The 12,179-nt window shown below is 48.9% G+C and overlaps 1 protein-coding gene across 3 annotated transcripts in view; it reads left to right on the plus strand.

Annotated features, from left to right (window-relative positions):
* The first annotated feature begins 1,216 nt into the window (after positions 1-1,216).
* The window catches only part of dbn1 (drebrin 1), a 57,968-nt gene continuing 47,005 nt past the window's right edge, over positions 1,217-12,179 (plus strand). Inside the window, exons 1-2 of one of the 3 annotated variants that reach the window (XM_028421313.1) lie at positions 1,217-1,359; positions 2,041-2,157. The gene's annotated coding sequence lies outside the window, so the exon portion shown is untranslated. Of the gene's footprint in view, positions 1,360-1,975; positions 2,158-12,179 lie in introns of those variants that run through there. The other 2 variants (XM_028421314.1, XM_028421311.1) reach the window with 2 other exon arrangements.

Here is a 12,179-nt window from a genome sequence, read left to right on the forward strand (position 1 = left end):
CAGCAGCGGCTCTTCGTGCTTTACAGTCAGATTATTGACGACGCCCTGAACATGTGTGTGAGCTGTTCTCTGAACAACGCGCCGGGCCCGCAGCGGCCGCAGCCCGCCTGGGCCGGCCGCAGCCCGCCTGGGCCAGGCCGCAGCCCGCCTGGGCCGGCCGCAGCCCGCCTGGGGCCGGCCGCAGCCCGCCTGGGGCCCCGCAGCCCGCCTGGGCCGGCCGCAGCCCGCCTGGGCCGGCCGCAGACCCGCCGGGCCGGCTGCTTCGTTTAGTTCGTGCCTCCCTCTTTTTTCAAAACTAAGAGCTGCATGCAATAAATATAATGAAGACAGAGGGGAGAGTGAGCGCTGCAGGCAGCAGCAGCAGCAGCTCGGGGACTTTCTGCGCGCCACCTTGTGTGTAATCGCTGTTTGTGCCAATTACAGTGGCCCCCCCCCTCCCCTCCATTATCCCCACAGTGGATGGAAGGTATGTGGGCTCACTGCCAGCAAGCAGGCCTGGGAGACAAACATCGACCCATGTTACGGTCCGACTCTCACTGAGGCAGCGGGTTACCACGGCAACCGCTGCCAGCAAAGGGGAGTTTGGGGGTGAGGGAGGAGGGTTGGGGGGGGGGGAGAAGAAAATTCTCCTAAATGTCAAGTTTTCCAGGAAAGGAAGAGAACAGAGCTCATTTCAGTCCATCGCTTTCAACACAAAAAAGAGCTCGGAGACGGTGAGAACCACCCAGGGTTACCATGGAAACACAGGTCTCCACATCAAAAGGCTTTCAAATTTTAAGATTTGAACTTTTACGGGTTGGGTCACTTTTTTTTTTGGAGCCACAGTCTGTCAGAGAAGTTGATGACGTGTGTATAATGCCGTCCAATCATCAAAACCTCTATCAAAGCCAGGAGGTCCAGGAACATCTGTTTCAACCTCTGACAGACTGCACATCAGCTCTGCAACCAATCAATATACAGCGCAGCCTGCAGCTCACAGGGCTTTTCAGGCCAAACCACACACGGTCAGTGACGTATCAATAACATCACAGATCAAAAATATATCCTCATGAACCCTGTCAGGGAGATCTGCAGGTCTGATAACAGTCAAACTTTATTTATATGTCTCACGGGATAAGCAGCAGGAAGCGTCACAGCGCCGTCACAGCGCGTCATATCGCGTCACCACGCCGGGACGTACAAACCCGCTCTGAGCAGAGGCTGCAGCACGACCGTGAACCCTGTAGACACCGTGATTACACCTGTGTTTACTCGTATTTCCGGGTTGTGTGTCGCCGGGTTCATCAGCAGAACTTCCTGTTCGCTGTGCGCCGTTTGGAGTCTGCCGGGGACAGGAGACATGAGGACACCCTGGACAGAGTGAGTCTCACTCATTTGACAAAACGGAGCGCTTTGAGCTAGCTGCGGCTGTTAGCAGTCACCGGACAGTTAGCTACCGAGCTCCTTTAAACGGCAGCTTATAAGATAACATGAAATAAGGCACACAAGTGTTAGAAGTCTCAGCTGTGTGTAAGCCGTGTCCTCATGTGTCATAGTTGTGGTGACGTTATGACTTTTAGCTGTATGTTTATGTAGCTTAAAACTGTTTAAGCTAATTCTAAGTAAGCTAACACAGGTCAAGACGTATTCCTAATAATATAATAACTAGCTAATACTTTTATTTAGGACATGAGGACACTGGATGGTCTTTGTGTGTCTTTTTATTACTTAAGTAGTGTTTAGTTTTAAAACGAACTAATGTGAGCATGCTGCTTCTGAGATGGTGTTCGTACATGTTGATCTGGACCAGAGGAAATAACATTTTATTTATTTATCTGGAGTCTTTGACTTTATATTAAAAGTAAATCATCAACATAAGGATGTGATTCGGCACTAGGACCCATCAGACCGTGTATCCGCGGACTCTCCGGCGCTAGGACCCTTGGAGGACGTGGTCGCCTCTTTGTCTCCACCAGTCAGAGCCGCCTCCTCTTCCTCCTCCTCCTCCTCCTCCTCTCCGTCCTCTCTGTAGTCTCACATCAAACCGTGTCTCCCCCATAGCAGCGTGCTGGATGCTTGCAGGGACAGAATCTAAGGCTGTGAATCTCGCAAGAACCGGCTGAGGCCCTGCTCACCGCCTACCAGACGTTCATTGACGATACCTCCGGACACCGACGGGTGAGTCCCCCCGCGGCTCCTTCCAGTCCTCTCTCCTCCTCTCTGTCCTCCGCTCTGTCCTCTCTGCTCCTTCGGGTTTTGTTGTTCGGGTTTGGTGCGCGCAGAGGATGCGCAGCGCAGGGCAGGGAGGACCGTGGCGCACCGTGCGCCACCACCATCCTGAGTGTGAAGTGGAGCAGCGCAGGCCGGGACGGGGACTCTCAGGCTGTCAGCGCACTGTCTGCAGCTTTGTCTTTTCGTAATGAAGCGCTGTAGGACGCGCTGCTGAAAGTGCGGGTCTGTCAGACGGGGCTGACCCGCACTGCAGCGTCAGGGCAGCAGCTCCGTGCGCGCACTGGGCGAGTGACCGTGCAGGCAGAGGGGCTTTGTTTCCGCTGCTCTGCCGGGACCAGCTCCGCTCCAGCTGGAAGCAATTTCAGGCTTTTGTGCAATGCGATGCTGCAGCCTGTGTGTGTCTGTGTGTGTGTGTGTGTGGATGGGCCTGGTCCAGAGGTACTGATGAGCCCCTGCATCCCTAAAGGAAGGAGGGCGGAGAGGAGAGGGGCGAGGCCGGCGGGTGGGAGGGGGAGGAGGCGGAGGAGGCTCCATCATCACTCTGAGGCGTCACACATGTTCACCACAAAGTTGTTGGGTGTTGATTTAATGTAAACACACAACGTGCGCTCTGTTCTGTAAATGAGGAGAAGCTGCAGGTTTTCCATCAGAGCAGGAAACCTTAGAGGAAGAGGAGCAGTCTGGACTTTGATTTAAGACGGGTCCAGGGTCGGATTAGTTTGTCCAGTCTGCTGCTCTGTTCCTTTAGATTATCAAGAATGACGCGGCTGCTCGTGCACAATCCAAGACGGTGATTGCTACTTATTGATCTCACACCACATGTAATAGTATCATTAAACTGAAGTCCGCTTTATTTACATGTTGTATCCACAGACAGCCGGTTAGGGTCACCTGTTATCAGCCCGCGCCTGTCACACGATGACTTGGCATTATGTGCAGTGGTAACGTAGCTGCTAGCACATGGCTGAGGCTAACTCTTGGTTGGGCGCTTGTCGGTTGTGAGGTTCAGACACCTCCCTCAGCTCGCCTGTGGTCGACCGACATGTATCTGCTGCAGGTTGACTTGCTTTTGGACGTGCAGCTCTCATGTGGCTGCTGACGCACACACGGGTGGCTCGCTAACATTGATCTCAGTCATCAGTTTGATTCTACAGCTCATTATGACCTGAGAGCTCTGCTGGACTCTGTTAGCTGTTAGCTGTTAGCTGTCGTTCCTCCTCCTCCTCCTTCTATGTTCGCATCAAGCAGTGAACCTGTGTGATTTATTTGTCTCGTTCCTGCTGTACTTTCAGGCGAAACACTTCTGACCTTGAGCAGGTCTGGGGTTTAAAGTTAACTGTAACCTGCGGTCTTTGATAAGCAGCAGTCAGAACCCGTGTGGTCGCTGCTCTCGTTCTTTAATTAAGGCCATTCTGTTGAAATCGGTGAGCCTGCAGTGATGTCAGAGCTCAGCTTTCAGATCCTGTTTTGAAGAGCCAAACACCTCAGTCCAAAGATGAAATTGGAACTTGTGCCATCTGTGATTGGTCATTAGTCTAGATGGGGTCAGCACAGTTCATGGTTCTGCTTTCAGTTTGGAGGAGGTTCAGCTTTTGGTTCCACATTTTTGAAAAAGCCTTCAAACTCATCAGGTTACTGCAAAAATAAAAAAGGAGATGGGAGAACAGGTTGTAGAAACAAGCACGAGCAACGTCAGAAACTGCAGTTCCCCCTGCAGCCTCCATGGGTTGCTCAGTCCCTCATAGTCCTTCATGGTAAATATCCAAATTTATAATAGCAGAAATAAACATGTTTACAGCTGCATCTTTTTATGAAAACTGTGCAAAGCAGAATTTTTAAATTAGTCCCTTGTTTACGGATGTTTGACTTTTTACTTTGGACATGCAGGACTGTCTATCTTCAGATTTCTACCTATACCCAACTGTCCCAAACCTCTGTGTTGTAGTCATGAGGATGTGTGAAAGGCAGCTGTGATTTAAAGTCTTGGATATAACATGACCTGGATGAGCCCTCGCAGGCCTCGTGATGGTTTCTCAGTCTGAGGTCTGACTTCCTGGACGTGTAGTGTCACAGCAGTCGGACTCTGAGCTCTCCAGAGACGCAGAGAACATCACCGTCAGCCAGCAGAGTGTAGAAGTGTAAATGACGTGAGAGTGAGGGCCGCCATCAGGGGCAGAGCCGGGGTTAATGGCTCCTTAGCGGTGCTGAGATGATGTTTGCTGATTGGTGGGATGATCCGGCAGCGATGATGCAGAGGGCCTCAGGCCTGCCCCCGTTTTCACACTTGATGGGATTTGAACAAAGGCAGAGACTTCCAAACACCACTGACCCCAAACAACACGGGACCCCTCCACCCTCCACCTCCACCACCCCCATCTGCCCTACTATCAGCCTGCCAGGGAGGAGCGCAGACTGTTCAGTAATCTGGTCTCACAGCCAGAATCAAACAGGTCTGATCAGGACCGAAGCTTTGTTTGTCATGTCTTTATAAATATGAAGAGTTTGCTGATGATTAGTTGAGAAGCATAAGAGCCTTTTAATTCCAGATCTGACTCCTGTAACCGTTTGCAAAGCTGCTGCAGAGCTTTATTCATAATTACATGACGTCCCCACATAAAGCCCGTCCTCACTGAACAGGCCTTATCTCAGCAGCACTGACACTGTGCAGCTCATTAGACACTGAGATCAGCACGGCCGCCTCCGGCTGCTGAAAGCACAGTGATAACAAGCAGGACGAGCAGCCCGATGACGGACGAGTCCACCGCATCCACCGTGTGTTCAGAGGACGACCACCATCCTGACAAGTTAAGGCTGTTCTACTTCTGGTCTGTGTGAGTTTAACTCTGTGAACGTGTGGATGACTGTCTGCAACAATACATCCCGTCTCCCGGTGTTTAATGTGCGCGAGCCGCTGTAACGCCATGATCAATACTGGGATTAGTTTTTATCGCCACCTTGTGGACAGACGCTCTCCTCTGTGCGCCGTGTTTCTCCTTCCAGCAGCTGTTTGCCAGCTGCTCATCTAAACTGTCCATCGTCGCTGTGCTTCCTCCTTCTGTCTGTGTGTTCTGCCCTGAAGAAGCTCTTGGCTTCAACACATTCATCACGCCCACAATAAATTCCGACCAATCACAGCATGGTTGACGCACAGCACTGAGAGAGAAAAAGTTCTGCCCGGGCCATGTGTCCGAGAGAGCTGCACAACGTCGGCAGGGGGGAGGGAGTTCTCTGTTCTCGTGGAGTATGGATCCAGCTTCAGAGTCATGAACCTGTGAATGTCTCGGAGACACCTGACAAATAACGATGCTAAGCTAACAGCACTGATAGAGTCAGGAGAGGAGGAGGAGGATTAAACTAAAGTTAAAATAGTATAGACGCTGGTTGTTATGTTGCGTGTCTGGAGTCTGTCTGGCCTTTTTCAGCCTCCTCATGGCAGGAGGACAGTGCTGACCCGCCTGGACAGCGTCCGCTGGGTCCAGACGATGCAGGCAGAAGGTCGATGTTACCTTTCCTGCCTTCAGAAGGCAGCTGGCTGAACGGGAGCGACGCGTTTCCAGAGGCAAAAAGAGAGGAATGTCGGCTCCTCGGCCACAAATGTCAGACAGTGGTGAAGGTGACGCTGTGTAAAGGGCAGCGGGCGAATCGGCGTGATCCGATATCAAAGAAATCACCACAGGAATGTGGATCGCTCCAAGGCTGCTGTCATACAACCCCGTGACCCCCTCCAGCTGTTGGAGGAGGCCGTTACCTGACAGGTCCCCTCTGCCAGGCCCACAAAAGGAGAAAACGGTGGTGAGAGGAGCCGAGTCATGTTTCATTACGTGATGCCTCCGGACAAAGAACCTGCAGGTCTGAGAGTCTTTGAACCGCTTACACGCTTTGTCCTTCTTCTTCTCCTCATATTTAATGTTTGTTCACCTCCCGGAAGCTTTCTGTCGGTCTGAGCTTCGGGTTCAAGGTCGGCTGCACAGAGTGGAACAGAGGGTGGGACAAAACAGCCACTGGCTACTCTGACGTTCTGGACTCACGGTGGTTTCATGATGACTGGTTAACCCTTAGAACCACAAAACCGGGGGAACCGTGGACTTTGAACTGTCCAGTTGTACTATATTTATTTTGGAAATGAACAAATTGGAATTTTTCCTTCCTAAATGTACAAATTGAATGTAAGCTGGGAAAGCTGTGCGGTCTTAGGTTAAGTCCTGAGCCTGATGGTTTAACCTCACCTTAATGAGTGTGACCAGCTGTTTGAAGCAGTGACCGGCCCGGTGCATTCTGGGTGTTGGACGTTGGACTACCAGCAGGAGTTCGTGCTTTCTGCTCTTACAGGGTGACTTCAGGATGTGGGCGTCCTGCTGTGCTGATTATTTCCTCTCTTACTGGCACCAACATGTTTACAACATGCAGCCAGTCACATGACTCGAACATTTTCCCATCAGCCCTGTGTTTGTAATGACAGACTCTCCATCGGCGTGTCGACGTGCTGGAAACAGGAAGTCCGATCAGATGTGTGTCCTCCGCCCTGCTCTGCTTATAACCTGCAGATATTCTGCATTAATGTGAGAGCAGCTTTTTCCTCTCTGCTCCGCCTGCACTCTCAGATTAATATAGAACAGGGTCAGTAGTACAGCAAGAGAAAAACAGAACAGGCTTTCACTTTCATCACGTCGGCTTTTATAAAACACAGGCCGGCTTCGTCCAGCACCACTGTATCTGCTCAGGAATCTGTCCAGGTTTATTCCCACTGCATGTTGGCGAGCATGAAGTCACAGATCGATATTTGAATCATAAACATACTTATTTATCACAGATGCAGCTACTGTAGCCGACGGTCGAGCAGCTGTCGTCCTTTCTGGTTTCTCCTGCTTCACTGGTGACATTTATATTTAGGTGCTCGGCTGATGCTGAGTACAGTGACGTATGACGGCTGCTGCTTTGGAGTCGGCTTAAATAAATCATGGCAGCAGCCAGCAGGAAGATCAGGCACACGCAGCAGATCCTGGAGCTGAGAGCAGGCCGAGTGGCTGAGTCCTCCTCCTTTTAAGGCTCTTTCCACTGAGAATGAACTCATTTCCTGAGCAGAGGATGCATTTTTATATAATCCTGCTCTGCTGGAGGCTGGACACAGCAGCTGATGCAGAGGTGTGTGTACCTGCAGAAGTGTGTTTACCCACCTCTGTGCTGTGCGTTCGCCTAAAAACAGACACGTGTCGGCGCATCTGATGGAGTCGGTTCTCTCTTTAACGGTGTCTGGTGTTTACTGCACACACTGTTTTTTGGAGATGAAGCCTTACAGACAAACAGGGAGCAAGTGTCTCAGCAGGCCAGAAGATGTGGACGGGAAGGATCATCAGACTCGGATTCTTCCCACGGTCTGTGAATGCATCAAGTATGAAAATCCGACCGAATATAATGATCATCAAACCGTTTTACTCAGCACGCCTGATGGAAATCCTCCAGAAATAAAGCAGGAAAAATGATTCTGCACAGCACAACAAGGAAGCCATGATGGACTGATCTGACCAGCAGTCACATGACCGGATTCTCTTGTCTTCTATTTGCATTTATATTTTCATAAAGTAAGCATCAAGTTTCAATAGTCGACCAGTCATCGACTACCTTCATGACTACTTTGGACTTCTAATTTGTTGTTGCTTCATCCGTGCTGCCGCTTCAATGTATAGAGCTGAAGATCTTTGGCCGGAGCCCTCGGGTCATGCCGTTTGGAAAGCTTTACTCCACGTCGACCTCACAGACGGCTCCTCCTCATACACCCAAAGCACCAATCATCCCGCTGCACCACAGGCCAGAGAATCCTTCCTCCCTTCAAATGCGTTACACCATCGCCATGTGATGGCGTCACTAACGACCGTGGACTGCTACATTAGTTGTTAAATTTTGCCATTGACTAGTCGTTGCAGGCCTGGTAATCACCTTAACCAACTGAAAGAAATCAATAAACAAGCTGTTATTTTGATATAATAATAATTTTTATTTCAGACCCTGAACTGATGTGTTTCATATTCAGGTTGACGGATGACTCCTGTAGGAAATGTAGGAATGATGGCGCAATGAAATTTACATTACATAACATATAAACTTCCATTTTCTGTTAATGTATAAAATAACATGAAGCCTATTTTTAGTGTTGTTCAGTTATTGGTCAAACCGGGTTTGTGGCTCAGAGTTTTACCCAAATGGCTCTTTAAATGGATGGATGGATGGATGGATGGATGGATGGATGGATGGATGGATGGATGGATGGATGGATGGCTCTTTAAATGCTGCAGGTTGCTGACCCCTGGTCTGTAGTAACCTGTTACTTGGACACATTGTTCTTTAAAATACTCAGAGCGTACCTCTTTATTCATAAAATATCTTATTAATTCAGAATAAATAATGTGGTGCATTTTTTAAGAGCTAGGTTCGTCTCCTTTAGACCAGTATGTTTGTTGTTGTGTGCTACCAGTTAGCAGCTAATCTAACAAGCTACCACCAGACCTCTGCAGTCTGTCCCCCTGCTGTCTCACAATGAGAAATGACAAAGCCAACGTTACACAAACTGCTAATCAGAAGCAGGTTTGGAAGGAAGTGTTGGTTCGATGTGAGGTGGTGTTGAGCTGTGTGAAGTGAGCAGCTCTGCTGTGAGTGAAGCGGCGTCGGATCGCTCTGCAGCGGAGGGTTCAGAGGTGAAGGGAGCGTGTGCAGATATTCTTCCCTCTGTGTGAATCACTCGCTCTCTGCCCTCGCAGTTTAGAAAAAGGATGGAAAGAAGAAGATTAAATTGGCTGGAAAGCTGGTATTTTTAGCTTTGCTTTCACACATTTAAATCCTGAGTTACTGAACCGGCACTTTTTTCTGCAGCAAGACGGAATGTGAGAAAGATTCTTCGTTTGTTTTTCTGCATACAGCTGCTCAGACACAGTGTGCAGCCGCTAACAATGAGGCTTCTTTCATTCTTGGACAGCACTCCTGGATTATTCTTAGTGTTGAAGACTTCCTCCTGGATTAAAGATGCTTCCTCCATCCTCCCTCCATGTTACTGGAGGAGGGGCGATGATAAGTTTTGAGGCCTGCAGGTGTGCACAGACTTGACAAACATTCAAAGAAACATATTTTATAAAATAAATCTGATGTTATAGGTGGTGTCAGCTCACAGCAGGAAGGTTCACACCTGGTGGTCGGATGGGACATTCCAACAATCGGCTCCAAGTGTTCATGTCTGTTAGCCCCACAATAGACTAGGGCTGCAACTAATGACTATTTCAATAGTCAACTAGTCATCGACTACCGTAATGACTAGTCGACTTATCGTCGATGACTGAGGACCTCTAATTTGTCTCTCATCCGCCTCCATGCTGCCGCTTGCCAGCTGAAGCCCTTGGGCCGAAGCCCCGGGTTCATGCTTTGCTTGCCTTGTTTTTTAAGGTAAAAAAGGTGTGTGTGTGTGTGTGTGTGTGTGTGTGTGTGTGTGTGTGTGTGTGTTACAGTGGACTCTGCACAGTTCTCATGCAGGCGCGCATCCTGGTTTTTAACCTAGGACCTCTTGCGTCCAAAGCTCCAACCATCCAGCTACGCCACGAGCAAAAGGATCATTCCCTAACACTAAATTAGTTGTCGACTATTAGTCGACGAGTCTGGTGACTTGTTCCAGGTGTAGCCCACCTCTCTCTTGTAGCTGGGCCAGGCTCCAGCGCCCCAGCGACCCTGTGTGTGTTCTGACGCTCCCACTTAAGAGAGGAATTACGTACTATTTCAGTTTATTAGCATAGTGTGGTTGTTTGTTAGTGTACGTTGTATCCTTGACAGCCGTGCTCCAGCGGCTGTCCAGCAGCACAATGACCCGCCTCCAGCTTCCAGATCTTTTGGTTCTTGTTTGGTTTTCCCCACATCTAGGAGCGTAGTGGGAACAGAGAGCGATCCACCTGCTCTAATTTCTTTCAGCTTTCTCCGGGATATTTATTTTCCCCTCGGCGGGTTCCCTGTTTTTAGAAATGGCAGAACTGAGTAGCAGATATTTCCCTGTGTCTGTCCACATGTATCTGCTGCACTGAGCTGGAGTTCTGCCATCAGCTCAGAGCTGGAAATGTCAAAAAAAAAAAGAAAAACTCAGCATGAGGAGGATTTACACGAACAGGCTGTTCACGTTAATGGAGGCGTCTGCCAAGTGTAGTAAGATACACAGAGGATTTTTTATTACACTTCTCCGACAGAAACAAATGTCAGAATTTAGCAGGCAATCAGATGCTAACTTATCAACAGACAGACAGCATGAGGACAGAAAGCCGAGCTGAAAGGAGGCTTTGTGTTTAAATGATTCTGAAGTGTGTGATTGTCTGTCGGCCTTGAGCTGTAAGAGTCACTGTGGAGCAGACTCCAGGCTGGTGCTGAATAAAGGACTGAGACCAGCAGCTTTGCTGTGTGTGTGAGAGTGTGTGTGTGTGTGTGTGTGTGTGTGCGTGTGTGTGTGTGTGGATGATCCTTTCCAGCTTCTTATTTACCAACCTGCAGCTCCAGATATCCGTAGCCAGGCCCCGATGAGGTTTCTGGGAAGTAGATGTAGGCACGATATCTTAAGAATACTTTCTCCTAGAACCCCAAACATATAGCAGTGACTTTAAAACACACCAGTCATCACCAGTACACCAGTCTCCCACTGGTGTTACCACACGTGAACAGGCAGCTTCAGATGCATAGATATTAACTATTTACATTTTTACAGCCTCAGCAAACCAGCTTCTGCTTCATGCAAATGAAGTGGTTTGGATGAAGTGTTAGAATTTTAGGCTCAGACTTGGACCCGTTCGTCTCACATGGTGCGTTCAGGTTTTGGTGTTCGGTGTTGATTCAGCTCTCAGTTTTAAACACTGCTGACTGAGCTCGTCTCTGTGAGCCTTCGAGCCTCGATGCCTTTTTGTCTCTGGTTTTATTGAGTTAAGAGCCATCAGACCTGAAGATCTAGCAGCCAGTCTGCGCTCCCACTGGATCCTGATCGGAAGTCAATGTCCTACCCTTTGTCTGACCTCTGCAGCGATGGGACAGCTCCTTAAAAACGTAACCTTTGACTGTATTCTTTATCAGATGAGGGTGAAAGGTGAATATTTTTTTCTTGTATCTGTCTATATTCTTGACAACAGACTGCAGACACTGAGGCACACAGTCCTCCCTGTCTGTCTCAGTGCCTGGGACTGTGAGGGGGAGAGTGAGAGGGAGACAGACATCACTGTTTTCTGTTGATTTGTGTGACTGGCTGATAGCTGTCAGTGTGTGTGTGTCGGCAGGTGGACAGCTGCTGTGGTCAGTGTGTCTTTCTTCCTCACTCAGTGGTTGTGTGTGTGTAGAGAATCGATGCTAACAAATGATGGTGTTTCTGACACATGGAGACTAAACTCCAACCACAGTGTCAATAGGATCCACATGGTGTTTGAGTTTGAAGCTCATTTGGAATCTTCTCCTGATGACAATTCCCACAATTCTTCCCGGTGTCTGGCGACGAGTTCATGTTGAACTGTAGTGTGGAACAAGCAGAGTCCTGCGAGGAAGGACTGTCAGTTCTGTTTGATAACATGTCCAAGAGTTTGAATTGAAGCAACTGTTGTTTTCTGAAGATGTTTCGCTCAATCCTCGATATGAACTCTGTGACATGACTATGACCTGGATGAATGAGAGCATCCACACACATGTTTGATAACAGGTTGTTTTGTTCATATTTTCCTCACAAAGACACAACAATCCTCAGACATGCTAACTGCTACATGCTAGCTATCAGACATGTTCAGTGACGTCTTGTGTTGTCATAACATTCATGTGTCCAATGTGGGGAACAGTCATTTAGTTTGATTACACTGAAGTAAAAACCATGTAAGCATTGGCCTCCGTGCTTTTTAAGGGTTAATTCCTGCCGTTTTTGACCTTTTTGTAAAACCCAGCTTCACTACCACCATTTCCAAAATACAGAAATAATTGTT

The sequence above is a fragment of the Parambassis ranga genome, chromosome 14, assembly GCF_900634625.1.
Source record: "Parambassis ranga chromosome 14, fParRan2.1, whole genome shotgun sequence".
Lineage (NCBI taxonomy): Eukaryota > Metazoa > Chordata > Actinopteri > Ambassidae > Parambassis > Parambassis ranga.